Here is a 6,410-nt window from a genome sequence, read left to right on the forward strand (position 1 = left end):
CACAATGCATATGACTAAGAAAATGCATGGCCAACCTTCGCTGTAGAGATCTATGCTACTTGGGTGTGCGTTCTGTTTCAGGCTGCACTAACACCTGCCATCTGGTGCTGATTATTTGGATTAGACACTATTCCAACTATTCAAGGTCATGTCTTGTTTTGGGAGTAGATGATGTCTAAACCCACTGGCCCATTTCACAGGTGTTCTTTATGATAGGAAATCAAGGCTGATTCACTAGCATGAACTAGTGTCTTTATGGGTCATTGAACATTTCCGTTTGTCTGTTTTAATTTGGTTGTTACTCTAGATTTAGTCTGATGATATTGATGCACAAGTCTTGTTGGCTGACAGTCTGAACTGGAGTCAATCTTATTACCACAAACGTGGATATCCACGGTCCACCTTTCTAAAGGCTTCAGTGCAGTGAGCTTGTCTGGGTGGGGGGGAATTTAGTTACAGACCAAACTGACTGTCCTCCACACGATATCATCAGGCTCAGTTAAAGGACTGAGAATCTTTGGAAAGCGAGAATTGAGAATTTTGGAAACTGGGAAAAAGTCAAGAGGACTAAGCTAACCAGCAGAATGTCAACAGAGTCATACAAAGTAAACAGTTACTGCAAGGTGGAACAGGCTCCATGTCTCACCAGATGGATTATTACAAAGGAACAGCAGAAAAGGACACAAGTTGTGTACCATGTCAGTATAGAACACTGATTTTACAAGTAACTTACACCACTGAAATGGCCCATCTAGGAACAAAGAGTGTTGGGACCTTAACAGAGAGCGCTTTTTTGGCCGGCATGCGGACTGAATTGAACACTTTTATCACCAAAAGTGTCTAAGTGTATCAAAAAAGAAACCCAGTGTAATACTAGGGCCCCAATGCACATGTACGAGCTACGCTCCTTTCCACAGATGTTTCAATGACCTATGTGCATTTGGAAGAAAAGCAGAGGGGGTAAGAGTACATTGAGGTTATTTTTAATCACTTTACAAATTGCACAAACTACCCACTAAAATAAGTCAGGGAAAACTGCAAGCAAGAAAGCTTTTTTGATTACTTTTTCCCAAAGGTTTGGCTTCTGTGTCAAAAATCCATCATGAATCATGGAAGAGAAGTTTGAAAACAGTTTATTCAGAGCCTTGCAGAACTGTGCGGGGAATCAGCCACATTCGCAGAACCTCTCCATATCTTCCACAGGGGAATCCGAGATGTAAACCGTACACTGTTGTCCATGTTTGCGACACACTAGATGAAGAGAAAAAGCCAACTGGGGGGGGGGTAAAAATTTTATTCTTGAACACGGTCATTCATGCTATAAGTGTTACCACCAGTGCTGCTATTGTGTGTTCTTCACGGTATTTCTTGGGCTATTTGGAAGGGCTCCACTCTACCTGTTGACCTTGTCTTTGGGAGTTACGATAAAGGAACGGAGAATCATACCAGGATTATGCTAAGAAAGTGGCAGCAAAGATGGCGGCAGCCTATATGACATCGCCGTAGAAACTGGAGAAAATCAACAGCAAAGGAAAAAGCCGTCTAGATTCGGAGAAATGAGTTTGGTTCTGGTCTCAGGGGGATCGTGTTGGTGAGGGAATGGTCAGAGCGTGGGGGGGAAAGCTATGGATTCAAACTGGGAGGACCAAATACATGTGGTGGTAAAACCAGGAAAGGTTGAATGACAGGCCCTGTCTATGAAGTCAACCCCGAAGAGGGGGTAACAGGGGCAGGGCCCGGGTTTCTGCATCGCAATAATGTTCATCGTCTGTAATTCTTCTACCATGTTGAGGAACTGTTGAAACCACCAGTAGTGTGTCTGTGGAGAAAGGAACCCACAGCAAAAATTCGCGAATAGGGGAGCGCTGAGTCTGGAGAGCTCAGATGAGGATTCTTATCCAGTATTCACATAGGCACTTAGGATGGAAGAGAGCAGAAAGAGTAGTCACACAACTAATATCGATAAATATAGTGAGGAAACGGCGTCAGACTGATAGAAACTTTCACTTGAAGTAGTGGCCGGAGAGGAAGGGGTAATAATGGAAACAGCTGAGGGCTCAGAGCTCAATCATCTCATGATGAAGTGGGAACTGATTCAATTGGGGTCACCCATGGCCCGCTGTTCAGCCGGCAGAGGAGGCCAAAGACATTCTAACCTATAACACTTTACGGGCTGCCAAGCTCTTTCAGATACCAACTATAGATGTCTGATGTGTATATATTTTCTTGTTTTACCTTTACTAATCACGTTGTGATAATGTTTAGGTGGGGGTTGCGTTTGCCCATAAGACAGACTGGACATGTCGAGATAGGTTATAATGGCTGTTAGGCCAGTTTTTTCCTCCTTGTTCGTCATGACAGTACTTACATCTTCTGTTGTTTTGCGGCCAGTGAAATGTTTGGGACAACACTTTAGTTTTTGCAGGGGGGTGTTTGTAAGGGCCCTTAATACACTTGTATTCCAGCCATAGGGGGTACTTCTGGTTGGCCCATTGGGAAATAAAGAAATATAGTTTAAGTGAATTGGGAGAGTAGAATGAAAAAAACTAAAGAAAGACTGTAAACGGCTGTTAACTGTGCTGACATAATTAAAGTGAAGGTAAACCGTACTTTCGCGTTGTTAGTTTATATGATAAGCTCATTGGAAGGGTTAACATATACAGGTGTACATAAATGGGCATAAACACGTGACAAACAAAATAAAAATATGCATCTAATTTTTTAAGTTCTGTCTAATGGGAATACATCAAAAAAAATTGAATTAATACTCCATTTCCGTTCTGGTTCCAGGAAGGGGATTTTACTGGGCTGTTACACGTAGCCATGATACAAAGCCTACCCTGACTTTAATAAACCTCAATTCAAAAAGGGATCAAGACAAGATGTGCTTGTCATTATTTTATTTGAACTTGTATTATAGTATACCCACATTTCTGTCCACAACTTTTKAATCAGGTAGTAATTAAACAGATACATGTGCTGCCTTTCCAACTGATGTAAAGTTCCAACACAAATATTCATTTGAAAAATAAATAGACTTTCATATTGTAGGCCTGTTGTTTAAACGATGTAATCATAATATATGCCATTTAGCAGATACTTTCATCCAAAGCGACTTACAGTATTTTACRTATGGGTTGCCCCGGGAATCGAACCCACAACCCTGGTGGTGGGATCGGCATGCTCTACACAGGATCATCATTTATAATGTAATATGTGTTTATAACAGTGAATTACATTGATAATAAGTCTATAGCAGTGTAATAGGTGTTTATAACAATGTACAGCAGCACATCTACCAACGCRCCGATGCGTTTCAAGAGCCTAAACTATTTTGTTTCAGAATCCTCAGACCCCTGACAGGGAGTAGCATAGGGGATAGTGCCATCTAGTGGAATGAAAATTAAACTATTATTCCAGATATTATTTAATAAAGAAGACTGAAAACCTAAATTACTTTTTAGAGATCAGAGAAACGAAACAGAACGCATCTTGAAACAGGGAAATATACTACAATTTGTGATGTGTTCAAGTTAACGAAGGACTTTTAATTTGAATCTTTTTGCTCGATTTGGACCCGTTAATGTTGCTGATTTCATGGAGCTCTCCTGCGCATCAATTACTTAACAAAATCCCGCAAACGTGAAAGCGMCATAAATAATCATCGCGAGATTGTAAATATGTGTGAGAGTCAGAGATTTGAAAGCAGACGCTTTCATCCAAAACGATGTACAGTAATGCGTACATACATTTTACTTTTGGGTGGCCCAGGGAAATGAGACTTTTTCGAGCTTTTCGAAGCAATTTTTGTATCTCTTTCTTTGTAATACTGTATGTATTCAATCATTTCGAATTGATCCCTTCCCAATGGGCACATACATCAATTCAACTTGTATTCCACATTGGTTCAACGTAATTTCATTGAAATTACATGGAAATAACATTAATGCCCAGTGCGTTTATTGTGTCACAGTGAATTGTATAATCTGCAGTCAATTTAATTATGTTTTCATGTGCCATGATTCTGACATTTCACATATGATCCTCATAGGATTAGGCTACATAATTACAGTGGTGCAGTAAATGTAATCTCAATTCAATACGATGTGTATATACTGTACATATAGCCAATATAGCTATTAAACCCACGTTCAGTGACTGTAATCTGTGATGCAAGTGGCCTAAWATGTTTGTGACGTTCCATGGAACCCACGGTATTGTTTGAAACTAGATTCTGATTGGCTTGCAGGTCATTCTACAGTGTAAATTATAAACGAAAACGTGCTTTTATATCAGTGTTACAGATTCACAATACCGAGCGTGTCTCAACCCGTACCGCGCTTTTATCTGCCTAAAGGTATCTTCACGCATGACTGGATAGGCCTTTTGGATACGCTTGTCCAAGGTAAGGATATGCGTCAAGCTATAGCCTACNATATACTGTACATATAGCCAATATAGCTATTAAACCCACGTTCAGTGACTGTAATCTGTGATGCAAGTGGCCTAAWATGTTTGTGACGTTCCATGGAACCCACGGTATTGTTTGAAACTAGATTCTGATTGGCTTGCAGGTCATTCTACAGTGTAAATTATAAACGAAAACGTGCTTTTATATCAGTGTTACAGATTCACAATACCGAGCGTGTCTCAACCCGTACCGCGCTTTTATCTGCCTAAAGGTATCTTCACGCATGACTGGATAGGCCTTTTGGATACGCTTGTCCAAGGTAAGGATATGCGTCAAGCTATAGCCTACTTTCAATGTTTTAGTTCCGAACTTAAGTTACTCCAGTCAAGTGATTAATCGTAAAAGTGAGTTGTTTTAACTGAGCAGTCCAATGGCCAATGCTGTTTTTGGCCTATGAGACCCTCGGCTATATACTATGAAGAGCCAATAACATGCATAGATTATGCATTAGGCATTGCACAAGTCAGTGTCTAGGTCAGAATATAAAGTTGCTATTTCCCGCCAACTCAAGTTACTCAAGTCAAGTGATTAATCGTAAGAGTTAGTTGTTTCAAAACAAACAACTTTGATGGAATATTCCAAATTACAATGGCAAATAATGCATCACAAATTCACAATATTACTTGTATTTCAATGATTCATCCAGGCCCAAGACATAAAGTCGCCTGAAAGCTGTGTAGCAATCATTCCATTGCTGACCCATAGGATGGTAATCACATACATGATTGGCTTAATCTAGAATCATGGATACCTTTCATGTGAGTACTCACACACCAGATTGTTTTTTACATACACACTGTCTCATGTACACACTGCACTGTCTCATGTACAATTGTTATTGCTATCTTTGAAATGTCTAACAAAATGTTGACTTGATCGTTTCATCAAGACCTTCTCATCACAAGTTGGAACTAGTGGTCAACATTGGGACAATGCAGCCATAAATAACATGGACCAATATTGTCATGGAGGTAAGCACTACACTTCTGATGGGTTTAAAGATTGTATTACATGATCTAAAAGTGAGAAAGTAAACCCCAGCTGTTGTTATTCTTTTCACAGAGAAGGACAATCCCCATTATGCTATGAATGTTTCATTGCCAAACAACTATAGATATTTTTCCTCTAATTTGGCTCCCGTTCCTCCAACAGTGAGCAAGACCTGCCAGCAGAGCTCACTGGAGCAGGGAGACATCCCGTCATCCTTTTGGCACCTGACAAAGTACACTTTTTTYCTTCTAAATAACACTATAGTAACATCTTCTGCACAAAGTTACATTCCTAATAAGATTGGTGTTAAGTGAGATAGAATCCTAAAGATGGTCCAATGGGCATAGTCTGAAGCCTCTCGTCATCTCAGTATGTTGCCTGATTTTTTGCAGGCCTGAGATTCAGATCCTGCTGAACGATGTTAAGCAGTCGATTAACCACATGCAGGGGACGCTGAACACCATGCAGGGGCAGTGTATTGAGTTGCAGACTGCCATATCTAAGGTAGTGTCAGATGAGTCTCAGATACAGAAGAATAAGTCTATGATGGTATGGTGAWAATGATTGAGATGGTGATTATAATAATGATGACTAGCGATACCCCAGCCTACGGGCGGTAAATCATTGGATCTGATTAATTCAATTCAATGCAATTCAATCTTTGAGGACTGCAACCATAGAAATAGAGGTGCCAAAGTCGGGTTTGCTGCCAGAGGGCCAAAAGTCGGGTTTCGTGGTAGCCAGAGGCCAAAGTCGGGTTTTTTTGGTGCCAGAAGGCCAAAGTCGGTTTTGGTGCCAAGAGGCCAAAGTCGGGATTGGTGCCAGGAGGGCCCAAAGTCGGGTTTTGGTGCCAGAGGGGCCAAAGTCGCGGGGTTTGGTGCCAGAGCGGCCAAAGGTCGGGTTTTGGTGCCAGAGGCCAAAGTCGGTTTGGCTGCCAGAGGCCAAAGTC

At 41.0% G+C, this 6,410-nt stretch overlaps 1 long non-coding RNA gene across 1 annotated transcript; it reads left to right on the forward strand.

The window, feature by feature from the left end:
• The first annotated feature begins 4,568 nt into the window (after positions 1-4,568).
• LOC112078115 (uncharacterized) lies at positions 4,569-5,774 on the forward strand. Its single transcript, XR_002895599.2, has 4 exons — positions 4,569-4,730; positions 5,118-5,229; positions 5,361-5,442; positions 5,624-5,774. It is a non-coding gene; the product is annotated as an uncharacterized lncRNA (long non-coding RNA).
• Positions 5,775-6,410: the final 636 nt, after the last annotated feature.

This window comes from Salvelinus sp. IW2-2015, unplaced genomic scaffold (assembly GCF_002910315.2).
Source record: "Salvelinus sp. IW2-2015 unplaced genomic scaffold, ASM291031v2 Un_scaffold5271, whole genome shotgun sequence".
Taxonomy (NCBI): domain Eukaryota; kingdom Metazoa; phylum Chordata; class Actinopteri; order Salmoniformes; family Salmonidae; genus Salvelinus; species Salvelinus sp. IW2-2015.